The 12,704-nt window shown below is 37.8% G+C and overlaps 1 protein-coding gene across 9 annotated transcripts in view; it reads right to left on the bottom strand.

Annotated features, from left to right (window-relative positions):
- The window catches only part of LOC310909938 (poly(rC)-binding protein 3-like), a 497,258-nt gene that overhangs the window by 166,112 nt on the left and 318,442 nt on the right, over positions 1–12,704 (bottom strand). For 7 of the 9 annotated variants that reach the window (XM_083862317.1, XM_083862318.1, XM_083862312.1 and 4 more), the window contains one exon: positions 5,437–5,522. The exons of the other annotated variants lie outside the window; for them this stretch is intronic. The gene's annotated coding sequence lies outside the window, so the exon portion shown is untranslated. The remainder of the gene's footprint in view (positions 1–5,436; positions 5,523–12,704) is intronic. 9 annotated transcript variants of the gene reach the window in all.

The following is a 12,704-nucleotide window of genomic DNA, read 5'->3' as shown; positions in this document are numbered from 1 at the left end:
ATGATTTGTGCCCACAGGAGCAAGGCTGGAAGAGCCCAAACCTGGAAGGCTCAGCAGCCTCTGCCCGCTGCAGAGCATGAGCAGAGCAGCAGCCTGCCCGTGCACTGTGAAGAGCTGAGGCCACTCTTCACTTACAGGAATGAGGACTGAAGTTCACAGACTAGACATTTTGGAAGGCTCACTCAGCCTTTAGAAGGACCAGAATCTCTCAAAGTCTTGCCCTCCAAGTACTCCTCCTCTGTGTTAGCTGGAAGAGTGTGAAATGATGGCATGACTAAACATAGGACCATCCATCAGATGCTGGAAGTTAGATAGACCTGTGTTCATGGGATTTTCAAGGAATGAGAATCCATGAGGATGAGAGCAGTGACTATGGCACCCAATACCCCAGCAGGACCTGCCCACTTAAATCCTCCTCTTGCCACAAGCATCCCTGCAGAGTGTCCACTCAAAAGTGGAAATTATGCAAGGGTTCCCTCAAAGGGTCCTCTTAAGGGATCAGGCCTGGGGCCACAGACAGGGCTGCAAAGAGCTTCTGCTGCTGGAGGGAGTGAAGCTGCTGCCTGTGGGTTCAGAATCAGGTGGCAAAGGCAGGCAATGCCTGCTCCAGCACAAAATCTTGAGGGAACAGGTAATCCTTAAATACAATTTGAAATCTGAATTTTTTTTTTTTTTTTGGTGGTTTTTTTTTTTTTTTTTTTTTTTTTTTTTTTTTTTTGTGTCTGGTGCCCCTGGCATTTCTTGACTGATTAGAGGCTCCCTAAAACTGATTTCCTCGTTCAGACATCCCCTCTGCTGCTCACCCCGTCCCCCCAACCAGGTGACTGTGACCCTTCATATTCACTCTTGCACTCAACTGCAAAAACCTGAATTAGCAAAGACAAGTGTCACAGGCGCTCAACATCTCCCGTTGAGCCAAGATCTTTATTTGTTATAGCTGTCAGCCCAGTCAATGACTGCTCTATCTCACTGTGGGCAGGCATATTCCATCCTGCTGATGTCAAAAGCACATCTATCTATTGAGCGTTGCTCTACACCGAGCAATTGCCACACTGTGGGGAAAGAAGACTGTGATCAGCACCATTTGTCTACATAATTGCACTTGTTTCTGGACAATTGTTGGGTCAGAGGCTAAGGTTTTTTATTTATAGTCTTTCTACACTCCTCTGAATTTTTTGTGCCTTTTTCTACAACAAAGAATTCGGTACCATTTGGCTTCTACTGCAGAAATTCTGCTAGAAATCTGAGAAAAAAATATCTGAAAGTAAATCTATTACACTCATTTGGACAGAATTTAACATTAGGGAGCTGGAGGTTGAGCCTAAGACTCAAGTTGCATTTCTAGGAAAAAAGAAAGATCAAATACACATTTACCTTCTTTTTTCTTCATATTGTATAATTACCAAGTAGAACTCAAATATATTTGCCTGGATGCTGTCTTGTCTTTAAAAGCTGAAACAAAAAATATATGTTCCCTTTATGTCTCAGTGTCCATTTAATCTGGTTCTGAAATTCCCTAAACAAGAAATAATATTGTTTTTCTTTATGGCAATAATTCTGTTTATTTTTGTTAAGATAATTCATTTAGTATTTTGCCTTTTTGTTATGCTTATTAAATAAACAAATCAACATCTAAGTTTAACAAAGTTGTTGCCTTAGGCAAGCCACTATCTCACTTCTTTAACACCTCAAGGGTTTCCAAATAGCCATGCCAAGTACAGCTGCTTGCTTCATTTTCCATTGTCCTGCAGGCAGCCTGTGTGGGAAGTCATGCATAGTTTTCTAATACAAGAATGGATTTTGCTGAAACTGCTGTTTGTATTTTTTTAATAGGTGCATTTTTTCAATTTATATATATATATTTATTTTAAATTATCCTTTCATTTCAAACAAGAGCATTTAAAATTAAAAATGAATTTTTAACAACGTACTTCCAAACTTCTTAAATTCAATATCTGGATTTACATTAAATAACATGCAGTATTCAAGTATTATGTGTCTGTTGGTAAATATTTGCTGACCATCAAACCACTGAGCTGGGAGAGTTTAAGTGACTGGAGAAAACAGCCTCTGACAGAAGTGTTTAGTCCAAGTTTGATATCTGTAGCTTTGTCTGCATGTTCAGAGAAGGTATTTTCTTCACTTTATTCAGGTTAGCTTTATGCAATATCTAGTTCATGCAGAGCTATCTCTTGAGAGCTGATAAAAGCAAAAAAAAATCTTACTTTCTACCGTCTGGAAAAGCTCCATGGCAGAGACTGAAATCTGCTAATTTTAAAATCTTGCAGGGTACAGAAAAACCACACTGATCTGTTTACTCAATACAAAGAATGACTAATTTGACTAATAAATCACCTTAATATACATAATGAATAAATAAAGATAAAAATGTGAAATGCCATTCATTGCTTTCTAAGAAAACAAAAAGCAAATATCAAGAATCTGAATTGATGTATCAGGAACTTTTATGTAATTCTCTAAATGTGACTAATATAGGTCCACTTTCACTAATATAAGTACCTAATGTAAAGAAAGTAGCAGTCAAAATAATCTGTTGTATGATATTCTCACAGCAGTGGAACAAGACTGATTATAGTGATCAAAGACTTTTCTCCCATCATTATTTTGACTATAGGAATTATGCTGTCAGTCAACAATACAGGGAGAAGATGATGTAAAAAGAGGTTACCCACTTTTTTTTTGGGTAATACTGTACTTCCCAGTCTAGATTATCAAACTAGCTATGTCAACCACCATATTATTTACTGTTAGACTTTGACAGAAAGCCAGAATAATTTAAAAATACCAACTGAGGGGAACAAACCCTTTTCCAGAAAACTAATTACAAAGTAAATGCACAGAAGAAAGACAGAGTGATAATTTCTTCTGACCCTCTATGTTTTTTACAGCTCTCTTTCTTAAAGCAGAGGCACCACAACACAGCCTTCTGGTATTAGTCTCATCAAAGTCAGACTCACAACCAAAGCAACAACCCCTCCTCTAAGTTATCAAAATTTTTCAGTGAAGTTGCTTATCTGCTGTGATTCCTGAAATATTTCTCTCAAAGATTAGGACCTCTGAGAAGACTTTTTCTCTCGATGAAGCTAGTACTCTTCAGCCCTAAATTCAGTGTGTTGCTATACATAGATGGGCTGAGGTTACCAAGCAACCCAGGTTGCTTGATAGAGCAAATGGTCCGGACTGTTGGTATCATTTACAAATTTCATTGACAGGGATATTCTGTTGGCTTCCAGGTTGTCTGCAAAATACTGAAAATATCTAATTGTGAACCTTGCTGAAATCTTTGGCAAAAAAATCTCCCTCAATTATGACTCCTCTTGCCAAGTATTTTCTGTGATATTTTCATTTAGCATGTGCTCCATTGACATTGTGTAGTGATAATGTTTTATGGGAACACTGAATAGTTTGAAGTAATACTTTGCTGGAGATACTGTAGAACCAAGGAAGCTGGTAGGTATTGTGATCAGAGGAGAGGGATTTGTGTTCCAATATTATTTAGTAGAAGAGGGGATTTACCTTGTGACTATTACAATGCTATTCTACAAAGTAAAAGGAGACAACACCACCACTACTTCACCTGTGGGTATATGCCTATCCTCCTTTGCTTTTGTAGCATTTGAATCAAAACACAATGTTGTTAATGAAAATAAATTAATTTGTCTAAGCAGAAATGCAGCCTCTTCCTTGAAACTTGTCCCCCTTGCTTCCTCTCAAAATTAAACCCTCCGTTTTCTCCATTTAGATTGACTCACAATTTATTATTTATTTCCTGGGTTGATGAACCAATAAATCAGTTTCGTGCACAGTCCTGACATGCTTAATGCCACAGAGATTCAGTAATTCAATTATTCAGCTTGGATTCATTGTGTCAAACAGCCTCATCTTCCTTACAGTCTGCTTTTCATGGTAAACAGGACTGAGGTTCAAAACTGCATGTCACAGACAAATCCAAGAATGGAAGCTGCTGACTCTAGCCTGTCTGTCCTCTTAGCAAAGTACAACTGAATGGTCACTGAAGTAGATATGGAAGCTTGTATTGTTATCCACATCCCTGATGTGTTCTGGCCCAAATGGGAAAGTGATCCACCCAGATGTGCAGACAGGTGGATCACTCAGTAACTCATGATATATTCACTACTTCTGTTTCCTGGGAAGAGAGAAATAAAAGCCATGACCCTGGTACTTTAAGACCCCAAATAAGACTCAAAAGTTTGGCTGTCTGCTTATAGCTAAAATGCCTGAAAAGCAACCAAACAAGCAATAAGAAAAAAGGAAGCTGCTTTTATAAATATAAATCCAAAGATTTTTATTCCCATGGGTAGTTATTAAATAGTGCATATTCTTTATATCACTTTTTCTTCATTTATAACAAGTAATACATCAGAAGACTTTTGTTTTGGAGACTGCTGGTAGCTAAACATGCTTAATTATGATATACAAGGTCATGAAATTTTTGATACTGTATAAACTAAATTCAATGTCTTCTCTTCTTTATCTCAGAAATATGCAGCGTAATAAAACATGAATATCAAAACTGAACTAACCTGCTACCAGGCACTGCATTTCATAAAATCTACTGGATACACTGAACGGAAATAGCTGAAATATATTCCAACAAGTAGCAAATAACATAGTATTTACAGTAATTTTATGAAACTAGAAGGAAAAATGAAATTTAGAAGTGCTATGAGAATCTCCATTGGTATCTTGGAGCAGCAGTCTCTGGATATATAAGATCTCTCACTTAAGAAGTTAGGATAAGTGAACTTCATTGTTTAGAATAACTTTATGTTTTAAAATGCAGTCTCTTATGAAAGTTAAACTTTATGCATGGGAAAATTAAAATTTTAATAATGTCTGAAGCTCTCCCTCAGCAAGTCTCGAACAGAAAGGAACTTTCTTTTCTATTCCTCTTAAGGATCCTCTTCCTCCTCATTCCAATGCAAGTGTTTTTTCCTCTCTGCTTTTCCCAATCCTTCCCAGTTCTTCTAATACTCTTTCCTCTAACTGTAGAGTCTATCCTCAGACACTTTTATTTCCAGCAGCTTCCAAATTCTTTGAACTTCCTTTCCATAAGTCCAGCAAGAACATACGAATATTTAAATAATTTAGTTTTTCCATCCAGAAAATATTTACCAGGAGAAAGGTTTCCCAAAACACCCAGAGATACGACTGCAGTTCCATTGGGTCTACAAGCTGGGATAATTAGGTGAGTCAGTGTTTTATCTCAGCTCTATCTGTAATATTGATAGATTTCATTCTAGCTGGGAAATTTAAGAGCAATTCCACACTATTCAATTTTCACTCATGTTTACTTGGCCCAGAAAATGAATGTGATAGTCCATATAATAAATACAAGAATAAAATACAAGTCAGGAATACCAGAGAGAAAAAAAATAAATCTGAGAATCTTACTTGTCAGAAGAGCAGTGATATTTAAAAACCTGCTGTCAGTGGTCAGCTTTTGCAGTCTCAAGATATCTAAAAGTGTTGAGTATGCTCTGAAAAGGAAAAGAATCAAGGATTTAGTAATTTTGTCATCTATAAAATACTAAACCAAACCTTGTCCAAAATTGATTGCCCTCCCATTTTATGAGGTTATTAATTCATAAAATATGTTTTTATTTCCCCGCCTGGATTTGTAGGGATTTTGTGGGCTTTTAGAAGTTGAACTGCTCAAATCAAACTTCCTGGAGTGCACAGGGAGTCAGAACAATGAGAGGAGTAATTATACAAATTATTATCTTGCATATCTACATTTCCAAGCTCTTACAGTTGACAGAACACAGTGAAAATAAAAGAAGTCTGACTCCTTTCTTTAAAAAGCAATACACTGGAGTAAATGTGCTTTCCAAACCAAGCACAGAAAATCATGTACCTAAATGTCTTTCAAACAAGTGACTAAGAGTTCATTGCTATTTTTTGGACTAGTTAATGAGTTAATGTACTTGGCCTCTTAATTTGTGGTCTAGTAGCTGAGACTATCCCTTTGTATTTGAACATTATTATAAATTAAAGTCTAGCTTTGTAATTTCCAATTGTCCTTAACAGACAGGGGAGTTGACTGTATCAAGAAGCTTAATTCTCCAAATTCTCTTAATTCTCCAAATCCAAATGAAACGGAAAGACTGGGATAAGTTTATCCATCTACGCAGGCTGTGGTGGAAGGGGTTAGGAGACTTGGGAATTAAGAAGTGCAGTTGAGCTGATGAAAAAGAAGTGTTAGAGGGAAAGTGGGTTTAATGTTGTCTTTGATTCTCACTTTCCTATGCTATTTTTAATTGGCAAAAAATTAAATTAATTTTCCCCCAGTTGCGTCTGGAGTTTTTTTTTTTTTTGCCATTGATGGCAATCAGTGAATTATCTTCTTGTCTTTATTCCAATCTGTAAGATTTTCTATCATATTTTCTCCCTGTGCTCTGATAAGAAGAGGAAGTGAGAGACTAGCTGGATGGGTGCCTGGCTGCTGGCCGAAGTCGGCCCACCACAGCCATGAAATAATGTTTCCATTGTCAATCTTTCCAAGATCCCCAGGACTTAGATTGGAATGGAGATATAAAATCCAAACTAATAAAACTCTGCCTTTAACATGTAGGATAAACATAATTAGTAAGGAGCAGAAATGTTACTCAGAGACAACTGCATTAACAGGAAAACTTCATAGATCTCTATCTTCTGGACAGTAGTTCAGCCACAAATTTGAAAACAAAAGCTTATGGTAACATGGAAAAAGCCAAATGACTCCCACTCCATGAAAGGAGACAGCTGAAAATTTCATTTAAAAAAGATCTCTACTTTTGATATGACACTGAGGTGTCTTTGGCCCATTAAGGAATTTTTGACAGCAATCATTGAAATATAACATAGCAATTTTTTTAAAGTTAGAGATAAGACTGGTCAACTTGCAGCAATACATTCTGTCAGCACTCTTTTGGAAACAACTATTTAAAGTTCTTTTGCAGCTAGGTTTTTACAGTCCTGAAGTGATTTACTTAATTCCAGATTTCATTAAGCCCCAGAACTCCATTTTAGCAATCATTCTGATACTAGTAGCAAATTTCAGCTATGAAAAAGAAGTGCTATGCATCTCTACCTGATATTGAAGGCTATGGGATAAAATCTCCATCCAGTCAGTACTGCAGGGGATTATGCATTTGTTTGGATTCCCTTGGTTTTGGTCAGGATATGCCTTACAGTGGTAAAATTAGCAAAATCCTCTCTAAATGACACTGAAGGAACTCTTTCCTGGATGAGTTTTCTGTTAGAATTAATATCCCGTTAAAATAATCAACAACCCACTAAAAGGTGAGATCTGTGGTAAACGTTCACACTGCCTCACAAACATGAGAGAAACCTCTGATATAACAAAACTTAGAAGAAGGAAAGTTGCCAGTAGAACTGAGCAAGTCTAAAATTCTATCAAAAATCTCCCACTTACAGCCCAACCCCTCTTGTAATTTAGCTGTGTTTTCAAGGCTAAATGACTAAGCTCTCCTACCTGTACCCTGGGAAATCTATAAACACACAGTGAAATTACCTACTAGTTGGGAAAGAGAGCTTGGAGACAGCCTTATGAAAATGTCACCTAAATCCTCATCAACTGTCAAAAAAAATAAAGCAGTATATTAGGAAATACTAGGAATAGAACAGAAAACAGCAGCAGAAAGACGATAATGCTGCCAAAGAAACCCATTGCCCACCTAACGTTTTGATTATTGAATACAGTTCCAGTCATCTCATCTCAAAAATGACAGGATAGCAATAGAAGGATAAAGAAAAGGGTGACAGGATGATCAAAGGTATTTAATGGTTTCTGTACTAGGAAAGAAAAAAGAAAGGATTTAGGATTTTCATATGGAAGAGAGACAAATGAGGAAAAGGATTGTGACAGAGCCCCAGGACAATCATGAACAGTACTGAGGAAGTGAATAAAGAACGGTTTTCACTTTATTTCATAGCAAAGGAAGCAGTCACAATAAAATGAGCAGTTAGCAAGTTTAAAACATGAAACACAAGAAAGGATGCTTTCCACAAGGATCATAATTAAAGGGTGGAACTTATTGTCACAGGATGTGGTGGGAAGCTGCAAACATGTGTGGGCTTCAAAAAGAAAGGCACTGTAGTGGTAAAAGAGACATTGACCAGTACTATCTGTGTTTTACACAAAGCTGCATGGTATAAACCTTCAGGTTAAGAAGCATTACAGAGTCCTGTAGGGTGATGCTAAGGGAGGTTGTCCTTTGGTCTGGTTTAAATACAGATGTTGCAATTCTTCCCATTAATTTTGATCTTTCTCTCTTGCAACACGCCAATTTTAGAGACCAGTAGTGCAAATATGTGATTTTAGATTTCTATAAACATATCTACAGAGGGGCTTATATACCATTTTAACTTCAAATACTGCAGCCTACTCAGGCAGGCAGGCTTTAGGCTAGGATTTTCTGAGGATCCTCAGGTCTGGCATCCAAGCATCCAACTGCTACTGAAGACTAAAGGGATCGGTAAACAAAACTCTCATTTTATGGAAATAAGAAACAATACTGAACTTTCTCCCCTCAAAAAAGAAGGAAATGATCTTTCTTATGTAGTTAGTGGTCTTCATCTTAACTGTTCCATGTGTCTCATGATGGGAGGCATAGAGATTTTTCTAGACAAACCCATAGACATAGGACATATGAATTGTTACTTTCTGTTTATTGTGGTGATAAAATACCATTGTTTTAGTGAGTAAGCAAAGTTACTTGAACTCTGTGTCCATCTTCTCTTCATCTGAAGCAGATTAGAGACATTGCCCTGAGACTCTTACGCTACAAGTGAAGGGCTTGAGACTCCCACCATGGGATGGCCGATGCCTCTGATCAGATAAAAGGCCATCGTTAGGAAACTACTTTAGAAGACTATGATGGAAATGTTCTGACTGACTTTGGCTGACTAGATCTCTGGTTGTGTAGGTGGCAACTAAGTTGTGGGCCATATCTGGCCCCATAACTCTTGGTTGCCCAGATCACTAGCCTTGGTTGCTATCGCTATTCCCTTCTGCTATCTACCCATGCAACTTTTTATTGAAAACCAGGAGGTGGGAGGAGGCATGGGGCATAGTGTGACCCCAGTCACTGGGAAGTGAACCAGAAACCTTAGGAGAATTTTCTTCCACTATTTTCATAGTGGTTACTCAATGTCTATTCAGGACAAAAAATATTTGCATGGGTTCTTAAAGTGTTAAATATCCTGAAAGCTGAATATATCATGCTAGGCTAAGATAACTGGTATTTTGGCTACTCTTGTAGGTGGGATACTGGCTTAGGTAGACAGATCTGTCTGATCTCATGTAGAAAATTTTAGTTACTCATTTATGCGAAATTCCAAAACACTAAAAGATTATCACAGGGCTGTACAGAGGGTTATTACAATTATCATTGTATTAATTTTTTATTTTCTAAACTGTGGATGGTCTTGTAAAGAACTCTGAAAATAAAACCCTTTATTTATTCTACTTACCCTAGAATGTGAAGTTTTACAAAAGTACCAGTGAAACTCAGAATTTTCTGCCCTCAAAAATTTTCTTGCACACTACCTGGAGCAATTCTTAAGAGTCTTGTACAAAAGAGGGAAACCAGACTCAAGAGATATTGCAGAAAAAGCTACTTCTAACTACCTGCATTGGAACAGTGGCTGCTCTTGAAATTCATACTCTATACAGAGAAATGGTAGCTGTTCGAAACTGATGGGAAACAAATGAGGTTTACATACAAATCAGTGTGTCTGCCTAAGTTCCTTCAAAGGTTACCTCAGTTAACATGAAATCATTGTTCTGTCCAAGCAAAAAGACTTTCCTGTGCAAGATTGTACTTTCTCCAACATCTGTCCACTCTAAAAGGTCACCACTCAGGTTGACTGGTATTTCAGCTAGCAGGGTTGTGTTGGTCTAGTGCAAGGTATTAAAGTCCCCAAGCTGAGTTTGTTTTATCTCTGACAGTAATTGGTAAATGATCTAACTCATTCTGAGTCATGAGATTTTTGAGCTCCTCTTCTGAGGAGAGGGATTGAGCGAGCAGCGCCAGGTGGGTGCCTAGCCACTGGCCACGATCAACACACTGGATCCTTGGAGCAGGCAACATGTTTATACAACTTTGTTTTCAGTGAAAATGTTCAGACTGGGTTTGTTGCACCTCCGTTATACTCACCAATTCCATACCTTCAGTTAACTTAAACTGAACTGCTCTGAGCAACCCTTATATAGACAATGATTGATTCTGTTTTCTGGGAGCATGAGGATGCAACCCTGCTGTCCTACTACATCCAGTATAGATAGTCTGAAAATGCATTATCCAACCCTATTTTCCACTTGGAATTTGTTAATGGGCAGATTTCTGCAGACGCATTTGTTAATTATGCATTGAATTGTTTGGACAAGGCACTTTTAGCATGTGGGTGGCTTGTCAGCTGTTTTCTATTGGCTATGCATTGTTAACAATTGTTTCTACTTCTGCCTTATGGTGGAGGAAGAATGACATTGTTCATGAATGGCCACCTCACAGTAAGCAGAATGTTTCTGCTTGTTGAACAGATGAAAACAACTTCCAGCAAGACACAGGTGAATAAAAAATAACTGAATAACAAACAGAAAAAAATTACCATGCTAGTTTGCACCTGGATTTGTTGTTTGTGCATGAGTACAAAACAATCAGCATGGCAAAGTGCTTCCTCACACAGGTGAGTATTTCTCAAATAGCTGTTTGGATCTAACAAACATTTTTTTCAAATGTTAAAGCAGAAGTTAATCAGATTTTAAAGAAAATTAGTTTATTGGGACCATCAGGTAATCTGTAATGCAAAGGTTGCCATATTCCTCAAGGAGTTTTGATTAAAAGCTATGTAGGCAATCAATTAAAATAATTATACTTGCTCTAAGTTTGGACAATCATCTGGAATTATTTCATTTTCTTTAAGCTTGGTCAACCTAAGTGCATACATACCACCTGAAAAGATCACATCTGGTAGGGTCAATGCTTTTTCTTTGCCTTTCCAATAGCACACACACAACATTTTTTAACTCACAAAGGCCTTTGACATTGCATCACAATGGATCTGCCTCCTCTAATATGCTGAGCAAAATGAGGCCTACTCCCCAAGAGAGGGGAAGCAGACAATCTGCCCTGAGGCTTCCCTATTGTTATTTCATTTAGACAGACAGGCAATATCACAGTATCCATAACAAGAGAGCAAAAGATTTCAAGTCCTCCCAGCTGTCTCCTCCTTAATTCGAAACTGATTGTTCAGTTGGTCCCAACTGTCCCAATGCACTGAGATTTCTTGTGGCTGCTGTTCTGGAGTAATCTCCCACCTGCTTGTGATGTGCTCTTCTTCTAGAGGTAGCAGACACTGTGCTACCTTATCCAGGAGCAAGCTGGTCTTTTTCTTGAAGATTTCCATGGTGTGTCTAGAAGCAATACTTAAAAGCTTAATTTTTTCTAATTGGCTCAGCTTATTTTCATTAGGAAATGTGCAACACAAAGATGCATGTGAGGAATATTCCACAGGTGAGTAAGCATTGCCTTGGGAGGGATGGACAAAAAAGTGTGTGGTGGTCAGTATGCTATCCTTGTTTGACAAGCTTGGACTTTCACTTAATGAAAACTTAATGAAAGCAAAGAACAAGGGTTGTTTCTCTGACACACTCTCTAGGAGATTGCCCCTTCTCTATGTGGTAGACACTGATCAGTAATGGTTAAGAACAGGGAATCTCTGAAACACTGTCTAGTTCATGCACCATCTCAATTTGACATGCTTATTGTGCCTTACTGCTCAGCAGGAATATTAAAGACTTCCAGAGTTATCATTCCTCTCCACAGTAGGTATCGAAATCCTTTACTATTTGAGATGCTGTATTGTGCAAGTACAAAGAGGCTGCGCTGCCGCCTCAGGTCTTGCAACGGAAGGGGTAGAACTGGAAGGAAAATTTATGTCAGCTGTCCTAGGTGCTGTGCAAGTACCATCACTGCAGACTGACTTACAGATGACACATCTAACAGGTAAGGGCAGAGAAATGACATAACTTGTCACATGGCACATAGGTGAGGCTTACTCAACCTTCATTATCTGATAAACTACTCTGCCTATGGAATAAGCTAATGTTAATGAAATTCTTACGCTATCAGAAGGCAGCTGAAAATAAAAGTCACACTGTGAATTGCTGGAAGTTATTGCTAGCATCACAAAAGTGACACTCATTAAAGTACCAGTCTCCAGCAAAGCAAAACAGGACAATCATAACACAGACTTACAATATGAGCAGAGAACTCACTGTACAGGAGATACAGGTATACTAGGAAGAGAAAACTGTTAACATAGCATCAAATTAATCAGCTATTTTTATTTCAGGACTAGAATAAATGAATGCATACCTTGTTAAAAGAATCTGTGGACACAGTCCCATTTCGTTAATCTACTGAAGTAATGGTCTTGCTTTATAAAAGAGTCTCATACAGTGACATCCTTGAAATCATTCACATCATAAGGAAGAGCAAGATTTCACTTAATATGGTCAGCTGACATCCCTGATGCATACCACACATCACCAATTATACTGTTATGCTATCTTTACTCAGCACTGCAATACTTAAAATGATATTTCATCCATTCAAGCATCAATATAGATCTCTGGCTACATTAAGTATTTCCAG

Source organism: Zosterops lateralis (genome assembly GCF_965231275.1).
Source record: "Zosterops lateralis genome assembly, chromosome: 1".
Taxonomy (NCBI): domain Eukaryota; kingdom Metazoa; phylum Chordata; class Aves; order Passeriformes; family Zosteropidae; genus Zosterops; species Zosterops lateralis.
This window is presented reverse-complemented; position numbering and strand designations above follow the sequence as displayed.